The 25,492-nt window shown below is 45.8% G+C and overlaps 1 protein-coding gene across 1 annotated transcript in view; it reads right to left on the bottom strand.

Moving 5' to 3' along the window:
• SFRP4 (secreted frizzled related protein 4) overlaps window positions 1-25,492 on the bottom strand; it is a 158,912-nt gene that overhangs the window by 57,935 nt on the left and 75,485 nt on the right. The gene's annotated exons all lie outside the window — the stretch shown is intronic.

Here is a 25,492-nt window from a genome sequence, read left to right on the forward strand (position 1 = left end):
TTACTCAAAGATCGCTGCTGAGAACAATGGTGTCACACTTTTGCTCCACTTTAAGAACTGACAATAAAACATTTAAAATCGAAGATAAATTGGAGTTTACAGGAAAATAAATGTTAAGAAATATTATTTCCTGTGTAATGACTTGCATATAAAGCTAAATTAAAAAATTGTTTAAAATAATAAAAACTAAACCAAAATTGTAATTTTTATAAAAAAAAAATAGAAATTTCAGTGTAATTTATGAAGGAAGCAAGAACTGCCAAAAAACAGATGGAAGAGAAACTCAGATACACCCTAAGACATAAATGAGGGTTTCATATACATTCTGTTCAAATTGTCATGTACTGTTACTCTTAGACTCAAAGACTATGCACTAAGTGAAAAACCTGACAAAAACTATACGCAGGGTCATCCATACACCCTTCAAGGCACCAACTGCAGTACCTCATTCAAATATTCTAATATTGTGAACAAAGTGTAGTTGTGGTACTCCTACACTCAAAAAAGCTCCACACAGTGCAAAGCCTGACAAAAATTACAAGCAGGGTCATCCATACAGACTTCAAGGAACCAACTGTAGTACCTCATTCAAATATTGTGAACAATGTGTAGCTGTGGTACTTCTACACTCATAAAGGTTCTGCACACAGTGCAAAGCCAGAAATTAATTATAAGGAGAGTCATCTTCAAGGCAACACCACCCTTCAAGGTACACCCTTCAAGGCAACAACCGGGGGGCCTAATTCAAACATTGAAGATTAAAAACACTTTATATGCTGTTGTCATCTGGTGGTGTGGAAAAATCAGGGCTAATCCAGGCTGTGATCATTTGATCATCTGTCTGTTATGACCCCCCCAGCGGCACTAAAAACCTGCTCAGACAAGACGCTAGCGGCAGGGCAGCACACGATCTCCAAGGCATAGAGTGACAGCTCATGCCAGGTGTCCAGCTTTGAGACCCAATAGTTGAAGGAGGCAGATGAGCTCGAGAGTACGCTGGTTTTGTCAGCCAGGAATTGATAGACCATTTTTAAAAACTCCTCCTTGTCAATCATTCACCATCATCAAGGCCTGGATGCGGGGAGGGTGTCATGAAATTGGCCCAGGCCTTTGACAATGTACCCCTGCCTCTGCTGTACTTGGTGTGTGTTTCCCTCACCTCTCGTCATTGGCTGAGCAAAGAAGCTTGCCCCCTGCTGCTAGCGCTGTCTGATGGGAATTTTTTCGACATATTTTCCACAATGACCTTCTGGTATACCACCATGTTAGAAGATGTAGGTTTCTCCCTGAAGCTTGGGTCTAGCAGGGTGAATGACCAGTATTCTTTTATGGCCAAGATGACATAACATGACGGTCACGGGAAAGGCTGCAGTACAAAATGTTGTTCACATGTCCAAGCTCCTTATAGCCAACACTTCCCTTTCTCCACCATGATGATAACTCTCCATCTCCTCCTCCTGTTCCCTCTCTTCCTCCTCATTCCCTTCCTCAGCCCATCCATGTAGGAGAGGCATGATGAAGGTTGTGAGGGTACTAACCTCTGTTTTGCTAGCAACCAGCTCCTGTTCCTTCTCAGCCTCCACCTCCTCCTTGTTACCCAATCCATGCTGAACAGATGAGATGAAGCTAGGCTGGGTAGTGTCACCCTGTCTCATGTCTCCCTCCATTCCCACCTCGTCCACATGCAAATCTTCAACTTTAATTGTGAGCTGTTTAAGTAAGCACAGAAGTGGGATCATTTCTGTCACGATCCATGTTTGGCTCTGTGGCAGATCTGGTTTTCCCCTGATTAAAACCTTTTTCCTTTCTGGTCATCGGGGGTTAATGCATTTTTCATCCCCCGGTGGCTGCTGGTGTTATTGCATTGCTGCTGGGTCCTGACTTCCCGCCTTACTGGAGCAGACACTCCCCTGGATTTTAGAGGATGTATCTTGCAGCAGCAATGCTAACCCTGTACAGAAACCCACTTCATCATCCAACTTTGTAAACTTGTTGAGAATGCCGGATGAGGTCTAGCCTCCCCTACTCATTTGCCTTTCAGCTAGTTGTCTCATTGACCAACAGCTCAACGGTACTATTCTCCCCTAAATCTACCCCATCAAGTACCTGCTCAATGAGCAGCAAAATTACTTTCCATATTTTCAATGAATTTAAGTGTTGCAAGTTGCTTGTTTAGATCAAGTACCTGGGCTTTCAAATGTTCAACATGCAAACATCCAGCACAGCAGTATGCAAATGGCTGTTCAAAGATTGTATACATGTGACAAGATGTACACTAGATGGAAATGTAAAAAATGAAGGCCAATACTAATGGCACAGAACAGTAATATAAACAAGTTAATATAATCAGTGAGTTGATACAAGTCACTCCTTTTGAAATTCCATGAATCCAAAGACACTGAATATCAACTCACACTTAAGCCAAACCACATAGTCTGCGATGACATGGGTCATATGGGTCATGTGGCGTGGGGTGTGGCGGAGCCCAGTGACCTGGCCAGTTTGGATTTCTCAAGTTAGCAGGGATGCCGTGTTATGTGTTGATGGAAATTAGAGGTGCTCTACGCATGACTGGATGTTCAGAAGATGGAATGGAGGAGAAAATAGGAAAAAACATTTTTTTAATGTGTTAAATTGGGATCAATCTTATAGTCTGAATTTAGCTTACTGGGGGGCGATGGTGGGGGAGCATCAGGAAGCCAAGATCTCAATCTGCGCATGCGCCGCCTCCAATGGTCATTTTACTGAAGTCGACCATCAAGAGAGCAATGCGTAGAGCGGGGACTTCCCTTCTGCCTGCACTGACAACATTTTCATGAAGCCAACCGCCAAGACACCCCCTCTGTTATGGACCTGGTGGTTAGGAGCACTGTCATGATTCTCAATGGCGAGAGAACATAGCCCAGCATATATGAGAACTAGCTCTTGGAAGATGGAAACTATACTGACCATGAACTAAACCTGCCGCACAACTAGAAGTGGCCGGGTAGCATGCCTACGTTTTTTTATCCCTAGATGCCCAGCGCCAGCCGGAGAACTACCTAATCCTAGCAGAGGAAAAGACAGTCCTGGCTCACCTCTAGAGAAATTTTCCCAAAAGGCAGACAGAGGCCCCCACATATATTGGCGGTGATTTTAGATGAAATGACAAACGTAGTATGAAAATAGGTTTAGCAAAAATCGAGGTCCGCTTACTAGATAGAAAGAAGACAGAAAGGGCACTTTCATGGTCAGCAGAAAACCCTATCAAAACACCATCCAGAAATTACTTTAAGACTCTAGCATTAACTCATAACACCAGAGTGGCAATTTCCGCTCACAAGAGCTTTCCAGACACAGTAACGAAACAGCAGCTGTGAACAGGAACAAAATGCAAAAACACACAAGGACAAAAGTCCAACTTAGCTGGGAGTTGTCTAGTAGCAGGAACATGCACAGAAAGGCTTCTGATTACATTGTTGACCGGCATGAAACTGACAGAGGAGCAAGGTTATATAGCGACTCCCACATCCTGATAGGAGCAGGTGAACAGAGGGGATGATGCACACAAGTACAATTCCACAAGTGGCCACCGGGGGAGCCCAGAATCCAATTTCACAACAGTACCCCCCCCTCAAGGAGGGGGCACCGAACCCTCACCAGAACCACCAGGGCGATCAGGATGAGCCCTATGAAAGGCACGGACAAGATCGGAGGCATGAACATCAGAGGCAGTGACCCAAGAATTATCCTCCTGACCGTATCCCTTCCATTTGACCAGATACTGGAGTTTCCGTCTGGAAACACGAGAGTCCAAGATCTTTTCCACAACGTACTCCAACTCACCCTCAACCAACACCGGAGCAGGAGGCTCAACGGAAGGCACAGCCGGTACCTCATACCTGCGCAACAATGACCGATGAAAAACATTATGAATCGAAAAGGATGCAGGGAGGTCCAAACGGAAGGACACAGGGTTAAGAATCTCCAATATCTTGTACGGGCTGATGAACCGAGGCTTAAACTTAGGAGAAGAAACCCTCATAGGGACAAAACGAGAAGACAACCACACCAAGTCCCCAACACAAAGCCGAGGACGAACACGACGACGGCGGTTGGCAAAAAGCTGAGTCTTCTCCTGGGACAACTTCAAATTGTCCACCACCTGCCCCCAAATCTGATGCAACCTCTCCACCACAGCATCCACTCCAGGACAATCCGAAGATTCCACTTGACCGGAGGAAAATCGAGGATGAAACCCCGAATTACAGAAAAACGGGGACACCAAGGTGGCAGAGCTGGCCCGATTATTGAGGGCGAACTCCGCCAAAGGCAAAAAAGCAACCCAATCATCCTGATCCGCAGACACAAAACACCTCAAATATGTCTCCAAGGTCTGATTAGTCCGCTCGGTCTGGCCATTAGTCTGAGGATGGAAAGCAGACGAAAAAGACAAATCTATGCCCATCCTAGCACAGAATGCCCGCCAAAATCTAGACACGAATTGGGTCCCTCTGTCAGAAACGATATTCTCCGGAATACCATGCAAACGAACAACATTTTGAAAAAACAGAGGAACCAACTCGGAAGAAGAAGGCAACTTAGGCAAGGGAACCAGATGGACCATCTTAGAGAAACGGTCACACACCACCCAGATGACAGACATCTTCTGAGAAACAGGCAGATCCGAAATAAAATCCATCGAGATGTGCGTCCAAGGCCTCTTCGGGATAGGCAAGGGTAACAACAATCCACTAGCCCGAGAACAACAAGGCTTGGCCCGAGCACAAACGTCACAAGACTGCACAAAGCCTCGCACATCTCGTGACAGGGAAGGCCACCAGAAGGACCTTGCCACCAAATCCCTGGTACCAAAGATTCCAGGATGACCTGCCAACGCAGAAGAATGAACCTCAGAGATGACTCTACTGGTCCAATCATCAGGAACAAACAGTCTACCAGGTGGGCAACGATCAGGTCTATCCGCCTGAAACTCCTGCAAGGCCCGCCGCAGGTCTGGAGAAACGGCAGACAATATCACTCCATCTTTAAGGATACCTGTGGGCTCAGAATTACCAGGGGAGTCAGGCTCAAAACTCCTAGAAAGGGCATCCGCCTTAACATTCTTAGAACCCGGTAGGTAAGACACCACAAAATTAAACCGAGAGAAAAACAACGACCAGCGCGCCTGTCTAGGATTCAGGCGCCTGGCAGACTCAAGGTAAATTAAATTTTTGTGGTCAGTCAATACCACCACCTGATGTCTGGCCCCCTCAAGCCAGTGACGCCACTCCTCAAAAGCCCACTTCATGGCCAAAAGCTCCCGATTCCCAATATCATAATTCCGCTCGGCGGGCGAAAATTTACGGGAAAAAAAAGCACAAGGTCTCATCACGGAGCAGTCGGAACTTCTCTGCGACAACACCGCCCCAGCTCCGATTTCAGAAGCGTCGACCTCAACCTGAAAAGGAAGAGCAACATCAGGCTGACGCAAAACTGGGGCGGAAGAAAAGCGGCGCTTGAGCTCCCGAAAGGCCTCCACAGCATCAGGGGACCAATCAGCAACATCAGCACCCTTCTTAGTCAAATCAGTCAATGGTTTTACAACATCAGAAAAACCAGCAATAAATCGACGATAAAAGTTAGCAAAGCCCAAAAATTTCTGAAGACTCTTAAGAGAAGAGGGTTGCGTCCAATCACCAATAGCCTGAACCTTGACAGGATCCATCTCGATGGAAGAGGGGGAAAAAATGTATCCCAAGAAGGAAATCTTTTGAACTCCAAAAACACACTTAGAACCCTTCACACACAAGGAATTAGACCGCAAAACCTGAAAAACCCTCCTGACCTGCTGGACATGAGAGTCCCAGTCATCCGAAAAAATCAGAATATCATCCAGATACACAATCATAAATTTGTCCAAATAATCGCGGAAAATGTCATGCATAAAGGACTGGAAGACTGAAGGGGCATTTGAAAGACCAAAAGGCATCACCAAATACTCAAAATGGCCCTCGGGCGTATTAAATGCGGTTTTCCACTCATCCCCCTGCTTGATTCGCACCAAATTATACGCCCCACGGAGATCAATCTTAGAGAACCACTTGGCCCCCTTTATACGAGCAAACAAATCAGTAAGCAGTGGTAACGGATATTGATATTTAACCGTGATTTTATTCAAAAGTCGATAATCAATACACGGCCTCAAAGAGCCGTCTTTCTTAGACACAAAGAAAAAACCGGCTCCTAAGGGAGATGACGAAGGACGAATATGTCCCTTTTCCAAGGACTCCTTTATATATTCTCACATAGCCGCGTGTTCAGGCACAGACAGATTAAATAAACGACCCTTAGGGTATTTACTACCCGGAATCAAGTCTATGGCACAATCGCACTCCCGGTGCGGAGGTAGTGAACCAACCTTGGGTTCTTCAAAAACGTCACGAAAGTCAGACAAGAATTCAGGAATCTCAGAGGGAATAGATGATGAAATGGAAACCAAAGGTACGTCCCCATGAGTTCCTTTACATCCCCAGCTTAACACAGACATAGCTCTCCAGTCGAGGACTGGGTTATGAGATTGCAGCCATGGCAATCCCAGCACCAAAACATCATGTAGATTATACAGCACCAGAAAGCGAATAACCTCCTGGTGATCCGGATTAACACGCATAGTCACTTGTGTCCAGTATTGTGGTTTATTACTAGCCAATGGGGTGGAGTCAATCCCTTTCAGAGGTATCGGAGCCTCCAATGGCTCCAAATCATACCCACAGCGTTTGGCAAAGGACCAATCCATAAGACTCAAAGCAGCGCCAGAGTCGACATAGGCGTCCGCGGTAATAGATGACAAAGAACAAATCAGGGTCACAGATAGAATAAACTTAGACTGTAAAGTGCTAATTGAAACAGACTTGTCAGGCTTCTTAGTACGCTTAAAGCATGCTGATATAACATGAGTTGAATCACCACAATAGAAGCACAACCCATTTTTTCGTCTAAAATTCTGCCGCTCGCTTCTGGACAGAATTCTATCACATTGCATATTTTCTGGCGTTTTCTCAGTAGACACCGCCAAATGGTGCACAGGTTTGCGCTCCCGCAGACGCCTATCGATCTGAATAGCCATCGTCATGGACTCATTCAGACTCGCAGGCACAGGGAACCCCACCATAACATCCTTAATGGCATCAGAGAGACCTTCTCTGAAAATCGCCGCCAGGGCGCACTCATTCCACTGAGTAAGCACAGACCATTTGCGGAATTTTTGGCAGTATATTTCAGCTTCATCTTGCCCCTGAGACAAGGACATCAAGGCCTTTTCCGCCTGAAGCTCTAAATGAGGTTCCTCATAAAGCAACCCCAAGGCCAGAAAAAACGCATCCACATTGAGCAACGCAGGATCCCCTGGTGCCAATGCAAAAGCCCAGTCTTGAGGGTCGCCCCGGAGCAAGGAAATTACAATCCTGACCTGCTGTGCAGGGTCTCCGGCAGAGCGAGACTTCAGGGACAAAAACAATTTGCAATTATTTTTAAAATTTTGAAAGTGAGATCTATTCCCCGAGAAGAATTCAGGCAAAGGAATTCTAGGCTCAGACATAGGTGCATGAACAACGAAATCTTGCAAATTTTGTACCTTTGTGGCGAGATTATTCAAACCTGTAGCTACACTCTGAAGATCCATTTGAAACAGGTGAACACAGAGCCATTCAAGGATAAGAAGGAGAGAAAGAGAGGAAGGCTGCAGTATAGGCAGACTAGCAAGTGATTCAATTAAGAGCACACTCAGAACTAGAGGGAAAAAAAAAAAAAAAATTGTAGCAGACTTCTTTTTTCTCTCCTTTCTCAGCCAGTAATTTAACCCTTTTTTTTGGGCCGGTCAAACTGTCATGATTCTCAATGGCGAGAGAACATAGCCCAGCATATATGAGAACTAGCTCTTGGAAGATGGAAACTATACTGACCATGAACTAAACCTGCCGCACAACTAGAAGTGGCCGGGTAGCATGCCTACGTTTTTTTATCCCTAGATGCCCAGCGCCAGCCGGAGAACTACCTAATCCTAGCAGAGGAAAAGACAGTCCTGGCTCACCTCTAGAGAAATTTTCCCAAAAGGCAGACAGAGGCCCCCACATATATTGGCGGTGATTTTAGATGAAATGACAAACGTAGTATGAAAATAGGTTTAGCAAAAATCGAGGTCCGCTTACTAGATAGAAAGAAGACAGAAAGGGCACTTTCATGGTCAGCAGAAAACCCTATCAAAACACCATCCAGAAATTACTTTAAGACTCTAGCATTAACTCATAACACCAGAGTGGCAATTTCCGCTCACAAGAGCTTTCCAGACACAGTAACGAAACAGCAGCTGTGAACAGGAACAAAATGCAAAAACACACAAGGACAAAAGTCCAACTTAGCTGGGAGTTGTCTAGTAGCAGGAACATGCACAGAAAGGCTTCTGATTACATTGTTGACCGGCATGAAACTGACAGAGGAGCAAGGTTATATAGCGACTCCCACATCCTGATAGGAGCAGGTGAACAGAGGGGATGATGCACACAAGTACAATTCCACAAGTGGCCACCGGGGGAGCCCAGAATCCAATTTCACAACAGAGCACCCGGAATGACCTGATGAGTAAACTCAAAATCGGGACTAGCTCTGGGAAAGTGGGAACTCTGCTGACCGCAAACCCTACTCCTATCACACACACTAGAAATAGCCGTGGAGCGTACCTAACTCTACCTAGACGCCTCTTCACAGCCTAAGAGCTAACTACCCCTAAAGATAGAAATAGAAGCCTTACCTTGCCTCAGAGAAATTCCCCAAAGGTAAAGGCAGCCCCCCACATATATTGACTGTGAGTTAAGAGGAAAGTCACAAACACAGGAATGAAACAGGTTTTAGCAAAGGAGGCCAGACTTAACTAAATAGTCAGAGGAAAGAAAAGGGAACTATGCGGTCAGCACAAAAAACTACAAAAAAAGCCATGCAGAGTAAGCAAAAAGACTCCCCACACCGACTCACGGTGTGGAGGTGCCACTCTGCACCCCCAGAGCTTCCAGCTAGCAAGGTAATGTCATGATAGCAAACTGGACTAGAATTTAGCAGTACTAAGAAATATATTCAGGAAGCAGTAACAACAAATGAACTAGCAAAGACTTAGCTTCTGCTGGAGTAGACAGGTCCTCAGAGAAGTCCAAGAGAGATCTGAACCAATACTGAAACATTGACAGCTGGCATGAAGTAACGATCTGAGTGGAGTTAAATAGGGAAGCCAGCATAGCAATAAACAAGGGCAGCTGATAAAGCAAACCTTAGTGACCAGCAGTTCCGCTCGAAGCAACCAGAGGGAGTCCAAGAGCAGAACTAACCAAAGTACCATTCATGACCACAGGAGGGAGTCCGAGAACGCAATTCACAACAGTACCCCCCCCTTGAGGAGGGGTCACCGAACCCTCACCAGGGCCCCCAGGCCGATCAGGACGAGCCAAATGAAAGGCACGAACTAAATCGGCAGCATGGACATCGGAGGAAACAACCAAGGAATTATCCTCCTGACCATAGCCCTTCCACTTAACCAGGTACTGAAGCTTCCGTCTCGAAATACGAGAATCCAAAATTTTTTCCACCACATACTCCAACTCCCCCTCAACCAACACCGGAGCTGGAGGATCAACGGAGGGAACCATAGGCGCCACGTACCTCCGCAACAACGACCTATGGAACACATTATGGATGGCAAAAGAAGCTGGAAGGACCAAACGAAATGACACAGGGTTGAGAATTTCAGAAATCTTATAAGGACCAATGAAACGAGGCTTAAACTTAGTAGAAGAAACCTTCATAGGAACATAACGAGAAGACAACCAAACCAAATCCCCAACACGAAGTCAGGGACCAACACAACGACGGCGGTTAGCGAAACGTTGAGCCTTCTCCTGGGACAACGTCAGATTGTCCACTACGTGAGTACAAATTTGCTGCAACCTGTCCACCACAGAATCCACACCAGGACAGTCAGAAGGCTCAACCTGCCCCGAAGAAAAACGAGGATGAAAACCAGAATTGCAAAAAAAAGGCGAAACCAAAGTAGCAGAACTAGCCCGATTATTAAGAGCGAACTCAGCCAATGGCAAGAAGGTCACCCAATCATCCTGATCAGCAGAAACAAAGCATCTCAGATAGGTTTCCAAAGTCTGGTTGGTTCGTTCGGTTTGGCCATTGGTTTGAGGATGGAAAGCCGAAGAAAAAGACAAATCAATGCCCATCTTAGCACAAAAGGACCGCCAAAACCTAGAGACAAACTGGGAACCTCTGTCCGACACAATGTTCTCCGGAATGCCATGCAAACGAACCACATGTTGAAAAAATAATGGCACCAAATCAGAGGAGGAAGGCAATTTAGGCAAGGGTACCAAATGGACCATCTTAGAAAAGCGATCACAAACCACCAGATGACAGACATCCTTTGAGAGACAGGAAGATCTGAAATAAAATCCATGGAAACATGCGTCCAAGGCCTTTTCGGGACTGGCAAGGGCAAAAGCAACCCACTGGCACGAGAACAGCAGGGCTTAGCCTGAGCACAAGTCCCACAAGACTGCACTAAAGAATGCACATCCCGTGACAAGGAAGGCCACCAAAAGGACCTAGCCACCAAATCTCTGGTACCAAAAATCCCAGGATGACCGGCCAACACCGAGCAATGAACCTCAGAAATAACTCTGCTAGTAAACCTATCAGGGACAAACAGTTTCTCCGCTGGACAACGGTCAGGTCTATCAGCCTGAAACTCCTGCAGCACCCGCCGCAAATCAGGGGAGATGGCAGACAAAATTACCCCCTCTTTGAGAATACCAGCCGGCTCTGGGACTCCCAGAGAATCTGGCACAAAACTCCTAGAAAGGGCATCCGCCTTCACATTCTTAGAACCTGGAAGGTATGAGACCACAAAATCGAAACGGGAGAAAAACAGCGACCATCGAGCCTGTCTAGGATTCAACCGCTTGGCAGACTCGAGATAAGTCAGATTTTTGTGATCCGTCATGACCACCACGCGGTGCTTGGCTCCCTCAAGCCAATGTCGCCACTCCTCGAATGCCCACTTCATAGCTAGCAGCTCCCGATTGCCAACATCATAATTACGCTCAGCAGGTGAAAACTTTCTAGAAAAGAAGGCACATGGCTTCATCACAGAGCCATCAGAACTTCTTTGAGACAAAACAGCCCCTGCTCCAATCTCAGAAGCATCAACCTCGACCTGAAAAGGGAGCGAAACATCTGGCTGACGCAACACAGGGGCCGAAGAAAAACAACGTTTCAGCTCCTGAAAAGCCTCAACGGCCGCAGAGGACCAATTCACCACATCAGCACCTTTCTTTGTCAAATCAGTCAAAGGTTTAACCACACTAGAAAAATTAGCGATGAAGCGACGGTAAAAATTAGCAAAGCCCAGGAATTTCTGGAGGCTCTTCACAGATGTAGGTTGAGTCCAATCATAAATGTCCTGAACTTTAACAGGATCCATCTCGATAGTAGAAGGGGAAAAAATGAAGCCCAAAAAGGAAACCTTCTGAACTCCGAAGAGACATTTAGACCCCTTCACAAACAAGGAATTAGCACGAAGGACCTGGAATACCATTCTGACCTGTTTCACATGAGACTCCCAATGATCCGAAAAGACCAAAATATCATCCAAATATACAATCATGAATCTATCCAGATACTTTCGGAAGATGTCATGCATAAAGGACTGAAACACAGATGGAGCATTTGAAAGCCCGAATGGCATTACCAGGTACTCAAAATGGCCCTCGGGCGTATTAAATGCTGTTTTCCATTCATCGCCCTGTTTAATACGCACAAGGTTATACGCCCCTCGAAGGACAATCTTGGTAAACCAACTAGCCCCCTTAATCCGAGCAAACAAATCAGACAGCAGAGGCACAGGGTACTGAAATTTGACCGTGATTTTATTGAGAAGGCGGTAATCTATACAGGTCTCAGAGAACCATCCTTCTTGGCCACAAAAAGGAACCCTGCTCCCAACGGTGATGAAGACAGGCGAATATGCCCTTTCTCCAAGGACTCCTTTATATAACTCCGCATAGCGGCGTGCTCTGGCACAGATAAATTGAAAAGTCGGCCCTTAGGAAACTTACTACCAGGAATGAAATTTATAGCACAATCACAATCCCTATGAGGGGGTAGGACACTGGATTTGGGCTCATCAAATACATCCTGGTAATCCGACAGAAACTCAGGGACTTCAGAAGGAGTGGAAGAAGAAATTGACACCAATGGAACATCGCCATGTACCCCTTGACAACCCCAACTAGACACAGACATTGATTTCCAATCCAATACTGGATTATGAACCTGTAGCCATGGCAAACCCAACACGACCACATCCTGCAAATTGTGCAACACCAAAAAGCGAATATCTTCCTGATGTGCAGGAGCTATGCACATGGTCAACTGAGTCCAGTACTGAGGTTTATTCTTGGCCAACGGCGTGGCATCAATTCCCCTTAATTGAATAGAATACTGCAAAGGCTCCAAGAAAAAACCACAGCGCCTGGCAAACTCCAAGTCCATCAAATTCAGGGCAGCGCCTGAATCCACAAATGCCATAACAGAGTAGGATGACAAAGAGCAAATCAGAGTAACAGACAAAAGAAATTTAGGCTGTACAGTACCAATGGTGACAGACCTAGCGAACCGCTTAGTGCGCTTAGGACAATCAGAGATAGCATGAGTGGGGTCACCACAGTAAAAACACAGCCCATTCTGACGTCTGTGTTCTTGCCGTTCAGTTCTGGTCAAAGTTCTATCACATTGCATAAGCTCAGGCCTCTGCTCAGAGGACACCGCCAAATGGTGCACAAGCTTGCGATCACGCAAACGCCGATCAATTTGAATGGCCAAGGACATTGATTCATTCAGACCAGCAGGCGTGGGGAACCCCACCATAACATCCTTCAGGGGTTCAGAAAGACCCTTTCTAAAAATTGCGGCCAGGGCACACTCATTCCATTGAGTAAGCACAGACCATTTTCTAAACTTCTGACAATATACCTCCGCTTCATCCTGACCCTGACACAAAGCTAGCAAGATTTTCTCTGCCTGATCCACTGAATTCGGTTCGTCATAAAGCAATCCAAGCGCCAGAAAAAACGCATCTACATTAAGCAATGCAGGATCTCCTGGCGCAAGGGAGAATGCCCAGTCTTGAGGGTCGCCACGCAACAAAGAAATAATAATTTTTACTTGCTGAATGGGGTCACCAGAGGAGTGGGGTTTCAAAGCAAGAAACAGTTTACAATTATTTTTGAAATTCAGAAACTTAGATCTATCCCCAGAAAACAAATCAGGAATTGGAATTCTTGGCTCTAACATCGGATTCTGAACTACATAATCTTGAATGCTTTGTACCCTTGCAGTGAGTTGATCCATACAAGAGGACAGACCTTGAATATCCATATCTACACCTGAGTTCTGAACAACCCAGAGGTTAAGGGGAAAAGAGAGACAAAACACACTGCAAAGAAAAAAAAATGGGTTCAGAACTTCTCTTATCCCTCTTTTGAGATGCATTAACACTTTGTGGTCCAGCTGTACTGTTATGGACCTGGTGGTTAGGAGCACCCGGAATGACCTGATGAGTAAACTCAAAATCGGGACTAGCTCTGGGAAAGTGGGAACTCTGCTGACCGCAAACCGTACTCCTATCACACACACTAGAAATAGCCGTGGAGCGTACCTAACTCTCCCTAGACGCCTCTTCACAGCCTAAGAGCTAACTACCCCTAAAGATAGAAATAGAAGCCTTACCTTGCCTCAGAGAAATTCCCCAAAGGTAAAGGCAGCCCCCCACATATATTGACTGTGAGTTAAGAGGAAAGTCACAAACACAGGAATGAAACAGGTTTTAGCAAAGGAGGCCAGACTTAACTAAATAGTCAGAGGAAAGAAAAGGGAACTATGCGGTCAGCACAAAAAACTACAAAAAAAGCCACGCAGAGTAAGCAAAAAGACTCCCCACACCGACTCACGGTGTGGAGGTGCCACTCTGCACCCCCAGAGCTTCCAGCTAGCAAGGTAATGTCATGATAGCAAGCTGGACTAGAATTTAGCAGTACTAACAAATATATTCAGGAAGCAGTAACAACAAATGAACTAGCAAAGACTTAGCTTCTGCTGGAGTAGACAGGTCCTCAGAGAAGTCCAAGAGAGATCTGAACCAATACTGAAACATTGACAGCTGGCATGAAGTAACGATCTGAGTGGAGTTAAATAGGGAAGCCAGCATAGCAATAAACGAGGGCAGCTGATAAAGCCAACCTTAGTGACCAGCAGTTCCGCTCGAAGCCACCAGAGGGAGTCCAAGAGCAGAACTAACCAAAGTACCATTCATGACCACAGGAGGGAGTCCGAGAACGGAATTCACAACACCCCTCCTCCCAGCGCAGGGCTTCCTGGTAAGCTACATTTGGATTGTAAGATGCACCATTTTCCTACCAAATTTGGGTGGGGAAAGTGCGTCTTATAGTCCGCAGGATACGATATGTCAAATTATACTACTTAAACGTGAGTGCAAACAAATCTGCAGGTTTTGACATGCACACTCTGTGAGGCAAACAGTTGCACAGCCAAATGATCGTATTTTTCGTACTTCACTTTTGTATTTTTAAACACCGTTCCCTCTTCCCAAGAAGAATCAACCAAGAAAAGCTTAGTAGAACAATCAGCAGTCCACAATATTGGGGCGGTGTGTAAATACATCAAATTAGACTACTGTAATAGGTGAAGAAAAATCAGTACTGTTTGTGACAGTGGTTTGCTTTATAATTCTTTTTGTAATATTGGTGGTTTGCCTTGGCATGAAGCATGAAAAAAACTATATGTAATTGGAATACAGCCACACTATGTCAATTGTGACAAAAATCTGCCCGTTCTATCGCTCCCTCACTATCAAATGAATTTTTCTACTATATTCTTTTTCTTTACAAACTACACATTAAAGAGGACCATTCACAAAATGTTCAAGTTGAACTGAACACACAATTTAATAGTGGCTGCAGAGAGGAACAAAACGTTTTTGATTGTTTTTGTTTTGCCTCTTCTTTGCAGGGATATTAGCAAACAAAGTATATGTCACCTAATGGGTTAACTTAGGGTGCTAACAAACAGTTTTTACTGGGAGTGTGTAATTCTTATCCTTTTATGATACTAACCAATAATAAGCAATCATCAACGCTCAAAGGAAAGAAGAACACATCCTTACCGCAGCTTAGAGCAACTTTATCAGTGTGTGAGATATATGACAGAAAGATTAGATCTCCAGATCTAATATCCTGCATGATTAGAAAGCATAGATGAATAAAAATTACACATACCATTCTTGTGGGAGGAGAGGCAGCACAGTTGACTTTGGCTTTGAAATATTACAAACCTGTCACGGTTCCATCCCTCAGTGTGTCTGAGATGCAGTTACGTTACTGACAGCTCAGCCATCCAAACTGGTACAACTGTTCCAGGTCATGATGTGGTTTCTGTTTCTTGCCAGCTCCATATTCTGTGCCTCTGCTCTCTGCATGCTTCCTGGCTGTGTGCATAGGGGGGCGGCGACTGAACTCTCTGGTTCTTATAGGAATCAGGTGCACCTGTTTAATCTGTTCCTGACCAATTACCAAGAGGCCTCCAGTATTTAGTGCAGCTCCACCCAGTGGACTGGGCCTGTGCAATGTGTAAACTCAGTGTTTAGCTTCTGGGTTGCCAGGCCTTGCTCTGTGTTCCTCCATCTCTGGAGGCTCTACTCTTAGCCTTGCCTTGTTCTTGTTGGTCTGCCCTTCAGGAGGCAGTATATCCTGCTCTCTGTGTCTGTGTCCTTGCTTTGCCTTGTTTAGGTTTGTCCTCCCTCCAGGAGGCAGAATATCCTGGTCTCTGTGTCTTTGTTCTTGTACCTTGTATTGTTCCATTACCTTGTCTGAACTTTGTCCTACCTCTGTCTCCTTGTCTGTGGCTTCCTTCCCTGCTGTGTCTTTCCTTGTGTCCTTTCTGTTTGCTTATGCTCTGCACTCTTGCGGCTCTTGTGACTTTTCCTGTGCTTCGCTCTCTTGCAGCTTTACCTCTGCTCCGCTCTCCTGTGGTTCTGCTCTGTTCTACTCTGCTCTGTTCCTGTTGCTGCAGTAATCTCCTCTCCACATTCCTTGTGGTTCCGCTCTGCTTAGCTTCTGCTGCTGCAGTAATCTCTTGCTGCTCTACCACTCCTATCCGCAGCCTTGCGGTTCTCTTCCTGTGTGAACAGGTCCCTACCTGTTCCTTCATTCTCCTTTCCGTCTGGCTTGTTTCTGCAGCGCCCCAGGGTCTTGGTCATTGCAGTAATGTCATTTTCCTCTAGGGCAGAGTGATGTTACGTTTGGAGGCAAAGAAGGACAACTGCATCCAGGTAACACAAACATGCAACACATTTCACACTCCAGGTCACCAGGGGGAGCTCTTGCTACTATTTATTAGGTCACTCCCCACACTTTGATAAAACTGGTGACCTGTAGGGAAAGTTAGTTAGTTGGTGACTGAGCTTTGATCAGGTAGTTGGTCCCTGGCAGGGGTGGGATCCTGTCAGAGATCGAGGGAGAAGGACACAGAGCTGTGCATGCCCTCAGAGCTGCAGCTCCTGGAAATAGACATTGAAAGCAGAACTGTATTGCAGCGAGCGTGCAAAGAAGTCATAGCAAAGGAGAGGATATTAGAAGGGGACTAGCTCTACACAGGCTGCTGTTGTGAAATTGGATTCTGGGCTCCCCCTGTGGCCACTTGTGGAATTTAACTTGTGTGCATCATCCCCTCTGTTCACCTGCTCCTATCAGGATGTGGGAGTCGCTATATAACCTTGCTCCTCTGTCAGTTTCATGCCGGTCAACAATGTAATCAGTAGCCTTTCTGTGCATGTTCCTGCTACTAGACAACTCCCAGCTAAGTTGGACTTTTGTCCTTGTGTGTTTTTGCATTTTGTTCCTGTTCACAGCTGCTGTTTCGTTACTGTGTCTGGAAAGCTCTTGTGAGCGGAAATTGCCACTCTGGTGTTATGAGTTAATGCTAGAGTCTTAAAGTAATTTCTGGATGGTGTTTTGATAGGGTTTTCTGCTGACCATGAAAGTGCCCTTTCTGTCTTCATGCTATCTAGTAAGCGGACCTCGATTTTGCTAAACCTATTTTCATACTACGTTTGTCATTTCATCTTAAATCACCGCCAATATATGTGGGGGCCTCTGTCTGCCTTTTGGGAAAATGTCTCTAGAGGTGAGCCAGGACTGTCTTTTCCTCTGCTAGGATTAGGTAGTTCTCCGGCTGGCGCTGGGCATCTAGGGATAAAAAAACGTAGGCATGCTACCCGGCCACTTCTAGTTGTGCGGCAGGTTTAGTTCATGGTCAGTATAGTTTCCATCTTCCAAGAGCTAGTTCTCATATATGCTGGGCTATGTTCTCTCGCCATTGAGAATCACGACAGTTTGACCGGCCCAAAAAAGGGTTAAATTACTGGCTGAGAAAGGAGAGAAAAAAGAAGTCTGCTACAATTTTTTTTTTTTTTTTTTTCCCTCTAGTTCTGAGTGTGCTCTTAATTGAATCACTTGCTAGTCTGCCTATACTGCAGCCTTCCTCTCTTCCTCTCCTTCTAATCCTTGAATGGCTCTGTGTTCACCTGTTTCAAATGGATCTTCAGAGTGTAGCTACAGGTTTGAATAATCTCGCCACAAAGGTACAAAATTTGCAAGATTTTGTTGTTCATGCACCTATGTCTGAGCCTAGAATTCCTTTGCCTGAATTCTTCTCGGGGAATAGATCTCACTTTCAAAATTTTAAAAATAATTGCAAATTGTTTTTGTCCCTGAAGTCTCGCTCTGCCGGAGACCCTGCACAGCAGGTCAGGATTGTAATTTCCTTGCTCCGGGGCGACCCTCAAGACTGGGCTTTTGCATTGGCACCAGGGGATCCTGCGTTGCTCAATGTGGATGCGTTTTTTCTGGCCTTGGGGTTGCTTTATGAGGAACCTCATTTAGAGCTTCAGGCGGAAAAGGCCTTGATGTCCTTGTCTCAGGGGCAAGATGAAGCTGAAATATACTGCCAAAAATTCCGCAAATGGTCTGTGCTTACTCAGTGGAATGAGTGCGCCCTGGCGGCGATTTTCAGAGAAGGTCTCTCTGATGCCATTAAGGATGTTATGGTGGGGTTCCCTGTGCCTGCGAGTCTGAATGAGTCCATGACGATGGCTATTCAGATCGATAGGCGTCTGCGGGAGCGCAAACCTGTGCACCATTTGGCGGTGTCTACTGAGAAAACGCCAGAAAATATGCAATGTGATAGAATTCTGTCCAGAAGCGAGCGGCAGAATTTTAGACGAAAAAATGGGTTGTGCTTCTATTGTGGTGATTCAACTCATGTTATATCAGCATGCTTTAAGCGTACTAAGAAGCCTGACAAGTCTGTTTCAATTAGCACTTTACAGTCTAAGTTTATTCTATCTGTGACCCTGATTTGTTCTTTGTCATCTATTACCGCGGACGCCTATGTCGACTCTGGCGCTGCTTTGAGTCTTATGGATTGGTCCTTTGCCAAACGCTGTGGGTATGATTTGGAGCCATTGGAGGCTCCGATACCTCTGAAAGGGATTGACTCCACCCCATTGGCTAGTAATAAACCACAATACTGGACACAAGTGACTATGCGTGTTAATCCGGATCACCAGGAGGTTATTCGCTTTCTGGTGCTGTATAATCTACATGATGTTTTGGTGCTGGGATTGCCATGGCTGCAATCTCATAACCCAGTCCTCGACTGGAGAGCTATGTCTGTGTTAAGCTGGGGATGTAAAGGAACTCATGGGGACGTACCTTTGGTTTCCATTTCATCATCTATTCCCTCTGAGATTCCTGAATTCTTGTCTGACTTTCGTGACGTTTTTGAAGAACCCAAGGTTGGTTCACTACCTCCGCACCGGGAGTGCGATTGTGCCATAGACTTGATCCCGGGTAGTAAATACCCTAAGGGTCGTTTATTTAATCTGTCTGTGCCTGAACACGCTGCTATGCGAGAATATATAAAGGAGTCCTTGGAAAAGGGACATATTCGTCCTTCGTCATCTCCCTTAGGAGCCGTTTTTTTCTTTGTGTCTAAGAAAGACGGCTCTTTGAGGCCGTGTATTGATTATCGACTTTTGAATAAAATCACTGTTAAATATCAATATCCGTTACCACTGCTTACTGATTTGTTTGCTCGTATAAAGGGGGCCAAGTGGTTCTCTAAGATTGATCTCCGTGGGGCGTATAATTTGGTGCGAATCAAGCAGGGGGATGAGTGGAAAACCGCATTTAATACGCCCGAGGGCCATTTTGAGTATTTGGTGATGCCTTTTGGTCTTTCAAATGCCCCTTCAGTCTTCCAGTCCTTTATGCATGACATTTTCCGCGATTATTTGGATAAATTTATGATTGTGTATCTGGATGATATTCTGATTTTTTCGGATGACTGGGACTCTCATGTCCAGCAGGTCAGGAGGGTTTTTCAGGTTTTGCGGTCTAATTCCTTGTGTGTGAAGGGTTCTAAGTGTGTTTTTGGGGTTCAGAAGATTTCCTTCCTGGGATACATTTTTTCCCCCTCTTCCATCGAGATGGATCCTGTCAAGGTTCAGGCTATTGGTGATTGGACGCAACCCTCTTCTCTTAAGAGTCTTCAGAAATTTTTGGGCTTTGCTAACTTTTATCGTCGATTTATTGCTGGTTTTTCTGATGTTGTAAAACCATTGACTGATTTGACTAAGAAGGGTGCTGATGTTGCTGATTGGTCCCCTGATGCTGTGGAGGCCTTTCGGGAGCTCAAGCGCCGCTTTTCTTCCGCCCCAGTGTTGCGTCAGCCTGATGTTGCTCTTCCTTTTCAGGTTGAGGTCGACGCTTCTGAAATCGGAGCTGGGGCGGTGTTGTCGCAGAGAAGTTCCGACTGCTCCGTGATGAGACCTTGTGCTTTTTTTTCCCGTAAATTTTCGCCCGCCGAGCGGAATTATGATATTGGGAATCGGGAGCTTTTGGCCATGAAGTGGGCTTTTGAGGAGTGGCGTCACTGGCTTGAGGGGGCCAGACATCAGGTGGTGGTATTGACTGACCACAAAAATTTAATTTACCTTGAGTCTGCCAGGCGCCTGAATCCTAGACAAGCGCGCTGGTCGTTGTTTTTCTCTCGGTTTAATTTTGTGGTGTCTTACCTACCGGGTTCTAAGAATGTTAAGGCGGATGCCCTTTCTAGGAGTTTTGAGCCTGACTCCCCTGGTAATTCTGAGCCCACAGGTATCCTTAAAGATGGAGTGATATTGTCTGCCGTTTCTCCAGACCTGCGGCGGGCCTTGCAGGAGTTTCAGGCGGATAGACCTGATCGTTGCCCACCTGGTAGACTGTTTGTTCCTGATGATTGGACCAGTAGAGTCATCTCTGAGGTTCATTCTTCTGCGTTGGCAGGTCATCCTGGAATCTTTGGTACCAGGGATTTGGTGGCAAGGTCCTTCTGGTGGCCTTCCCTGTCACGAGATGTGCGAGGCTTTGTGCAGTCTTGTGACGTTTGTGCTCGGGCCAAGCCTTGTTGTTCTCGGGCTAGTGGATTGTTGTTACCCTTGCCTATCCCGAAGAGGCCTTGGACGCACATCTCGATGGATTTTATTTCGGATCTGCCTGTTTCTCAGAAGATGTCTGTCATCTGGGTGGTGTGTGACCGTTTCTCTAAGATGGTCCATCTGGTTCCCTTGCCTAAGTTGCCTTCTTCTTCCGAGTTGGTTCCTCTGTTTTTTCAAAATGTTGTTCGTTTGCATGGTATTCCGGAGAATATCGTTTCTGACAGAGGGACCCAATTCGTGTCTAGATTTTGGCGGGCATTCTGTGCTAGGATGGGCATAGATTTGTCTTTTTCGTCTGCTTTCCATCCTCAGACTAATGGCCAGACCGAGCGGACTAATCAGACCTTGGAGACATATTTGAGGTGTTTTGTGTCTGCGGATCAGGATGATTGGGTTGCTTTTTTGCCTTTGGCGGAGTTCGCCCTCAATAATCGGGCCAGCTCTGCCACCTTGGTGTCCCCGTTTTTCTGTAATTCGGGGTTTCATCCTCGATTTTCCTCCGGTCAAGTGGAATCTTCGGATTGTCCTGGAGTGGATGCTGTGGTGGAGAGGTTGCATCAGATTTGGGGGCAGGTGGTGGACAATTTGAAGTTGTCCCAGGAGAAGACTCAGCTTTTTGCCAACCGCCGTCGTCGTGTTGGTCCTCGGCTTTGTGTTGGGGACTTGGTGTGGTTGTCTTCTCGTTTTGTCCCTATGAGGGTTTCTTCTCCTAAGTTTAAGCCTCGGTTCATCGGCCCGTACAAGATATTGGAGATTCTTAACCCTGTGTCCTTCCGTTTGGACCTCCCTGCATCCTTTTCGATTCATAATGTTTTTCATCGGTCATTGTTGCGCAGGTATGAGGTACCAGCTGTGCCTTCCGTTGAGCCTCCTGCTCCGGTGTTGGTTGAGGGTGAGTTGGAGTACGTTGTGGAAAAGATCTTGGACTCTCGTGTTTCCAGACGGAAACTCCAGTATCTGGTCAAATGGAAGGGATACGGTCAGGAGGATAATTCTTGGGTCACTGCCTCTGATGTTCATGCCTCCGATCTTGTCCGTGCCTTTCATAGGGCTCATCCTGATCGCCCTGGTGGTTCTGGTGAGGGTTCGGTGCCCCCTCCTTGAGGGGGGGGTACTGTTGTGAAATTGGATTCTGGGCTCCCCCTGTGGCCACTTGTGGAATTTAACTTGTGTGCATCATCCCCTCTGTTCACCTGCTCCTATCAGGATGTGGGAGTCGCTATATAACCTTGCTCCTCTGTCAGTTTCATGCCGGTCAACAATGTAATCAGTAGCCTTTCTGTGCATGTTCCTGCTACTAGACAACTCCCAGCTAAGTTGGACTTTTGTCCTTGTGTGTTTTTGCATTTTGTTCCTGTTCACAGCTGCTGTTTCGTTACTGTGTCTGGAAAGCTCTTGTGAGCGGAAATTGCCACTCTGGTGTTATGAGTTAATGCTAGAGTCTTAAAGTAATTTCTGGATGGTGTTTTGATAGGGTTTTCTGCTGACCATGAAAGTGCCCTTTCTGTCTTCATGCTATCTAGTAAGCGGACCTCGATTTTGCTAAACCTATTTTCATACTACGTTTGTCATTTCATCTTAAATCACCGCCAATATATGTGGGGGCCTCTGTCTGCCTTTTGGGAAAATTTCTCTAGAGGTGAGCCAGGACTGTCTTTTCCTCTGCTAGGATTAGGTAGTTCTCCGGCTGGCGCTGGGCATCTAGGGATAAAAAAACGTAGGCATGCTACCCGGCCACTTCTAGTTGTGCGGCAGGTTTAGTTCATGGTCAGTATAGTTTCCATCTTCCAAGAGCTAGTTCTCATATATGCTGGGCTATGTTCTCTCGCCATTGAGAATCACGACAGGCTGCCTCCTTCTGAGGCGCAGAATCCCGGTAGCCGGAACACCGAGAGAGCAACGACCCCTTATGCCTTGCTCCAGAGACCGGCAGGACAGCTAATTTCACGTTACCTGTCCGCCCTACATCCAGGAGACACGGTGGCAACCCTTAGAGGCTGGGGCATGATAGAGTCCCTATAAACTGCCTTAAGCCACCAGTCATACTGGATTGTCCTATCCTATCCAGGGGACAGAGAGAGAGATATAACATCTACAACAGTTGTGAGGACCTTATGAGAAGCTTAGCAGTAAAGGACTACAACACTGCAGCGCTAGAGGAAGGCTACTGATTTCCACCGGACAAGGGAACTCTGGACTTGCCTCCAAACCAGCCGGACTATGCCTGCCCTGTGATCTGGTGCTCTGGACTGTGGGTGCTGAAGCCTTCAGTAAAGGTAGAGACTGCAACCTTGTGTCCTCGTTCTTCTCTGTGCCTCTCACCATTCACCATCCACCATCTACATACTGGGAAGCCCTGAGGACATACTTCACCTGTGAGAAGGTATACCATCTAGCTGCCATAACATCACCCCAGTGGACCCCTTAAAGCAGCGTCGGTCACCCTAACCGAATACCACAGGTGGCATCATGAACATTTCCCCTTTAAAGACCTTACCCTTTTACATGGACGTCCCAGGGCCATGGACCGGGTCAGCCACCGTGACATCCCCCTGTGAACCGCAGGACCCAGTACCGAGTACCCCACGGCCCCATGGGGGCGCTCCATTTCCGTTCCTGCATCTCCTGCGTGAACAGGTCCCAACCTGTTCCTTCATACTTCATTCATTTCAGTTTTTTCCTTACCTGCACCTCCTGTGTGAACAGGTCCCTACCTGTTCCTTCATACTACATATCCGTACCTGTACCTCCAGTGTGAACAGGTCCCTACCTGTTCCTGCATACTACATATCCGTTCCTGCACCTCCTGTGTGAACAGGTCGCTACCTGTTCCTTCATACACACCTACCTGCACTGTGTCTCTGCCGTTCCTGCCAGCCCTGTGGCTCTGCCATACAAACAAAGGAGAGAGAGCGGGCACCGCAACAGATTGTTTAGGCAGGGATCAACCACGTGCATATAAAAAAACAGAAAATAAAGAAGAAAAAAAGATATGCACACCAGTGGGATCAACCAGTCATAATATACTTTATTATAAACAATACAAAATACAGGGGCAAAAAGAAAAAACACACAATTTAAAACCATTTAAAAAGGCCAAACAAGGCCAAAGAACCTGACTGAGATCCCCCAGGAAACAATAAATATATTTGTACAAAGGTACAAACATCCATATAAGTACAAACTGATCCGGCAGTAGAATATAACCTTTAGTGTCAACACGTACAGAGGTATTTGATTGGACACAAAGTAGACTGGCAAGCATTACAATGAATAAATTAACATAGTGCACAATAATATCCTATGCTGCCAGCTGTCCACAACCACATATCACCACTCTGTACACACAAAGGTAATCACTAAATGACATATATAAATAACCAAGTTATCAAGTTATAAATTGGTAGGGTGATGAAAATTAACCTAGGTCCTATCACAGCACATGAAGCTATATTATAAGATAGAAAGCAAAATAGCCCATGCCCAAGGGACGCTGTGGCAAATGCGGTCAAATGAAGGAAAAGCAACGGCAATTCCTTTAATCATCCCTAATCCGCTGGATACAGTTGTATTGCACTCAAAAGGTGCTGAGTGCATAAAGGGTTACCCGAAAAAGTCCTGGGGGGATCCAGGCCCTATCTTATAATATAGCTTCATGTGCTGTGTATTGCATTAAATGGAGGTCATTTTAGACAATCTGCATCAAGCAAATTCATTGGGTTCACAAAGGTTCTAAAAATGTGACATACATTTTATTGACTCATCGCTATCAGACCCTGAAACGCAAATGGATAGTTATATCAAGGCCACTGCCCTGCTTATAAAATTCATGGTCCTATGTTTGGCCTGAACTACAGGCCTAGGAAAGTAACTTTCTCCCGTAGGCACCTGTACGGGAAATTCCAGTCATTCTCTAGCAACAGAATGATCTGCCTGATCACAAAATATTAATAATAAAAACAATAATAGTTTTTTTGCACCGAGAAATCCAGGAACCGAGGCACCAGATGTCCTCATTTTGGTAACTTTATTTGTACAGAAACTAGGATGCCTGGTGCCCTGGTTGCTGGATTTTTCTGTATTGCTACAACCTTTTGGAGGGTTGCACCAAATGTGCATGGAGTGGTGCATGGGACTAATCTATCGCAAATACTGTATAATAGTTTTTTGACCGTCTCTTTAGGCCATGTGCACACATTGAGTATTTGGTGAGTTTTTTACCTCAGTATTTGTAAGCCAAAACCAGAAGTGGAACAGTCAGAGGAAAGGTATAATAGAACCACGTGCACCACTCCTGGTTTTGGCTTACAAATACTGAGGTAAAAAAGTTACCAAATACTCAACGGTTGCACGTAACCTAAACTGTCAGGGTCACTTTGACTGCTCTGCACATACTCGCTGCACACACAGGCCGTCAAAGTACCGGTGAGTAGAGGCGGGCTCACTGTATAGTGACCAGTGACTGTAATTGCTCCTTGTACCTCCTTTATCAATATAAGTGAGTATCCACAGGAGGTATAGAAGTTCATTTTCTCCCTGTAGCGCTGCACCATTAAGGCAGGCATGATTTCAATGGGATTTACCTGAAGATTTAGGTAAACAGAGTTTGTGGTTATGATGACTGGCTCCCTCTAAGCCATTGAACTCTATAGGCTGCACAGGATTATATAGCACGTTGTGAATTGAACCTTATTGCTCATTCACAGCATGTACAGCTCTTTTAACACTACAACTGTACAGTTCTACAGCTTTACACCCTTGCGATCATTGTGCAAAAGAAAAGAAAGAAAACATGCACTGACCGACTTCTTATATATGCAGAAAATCGGACGGTGTAAAATAAAGTCT

Source organism: Ranitomeya variabilis, chromosome 6, assembly GCF_051348905.1.
Source record: "Ranitomeya variabilis isolate aRanVar5 chromosome 6, aRanVar5.hap1, whole genome shotgun sequence".
In the NCBI taxonomy this organism is placed as follows: domain Eukaryota; kingdom Metazoa; phylum Chordata; class Amphibia; order Anura; family Dendrobatidae; genus Ranitomeya; species Ranitomeya variabilis.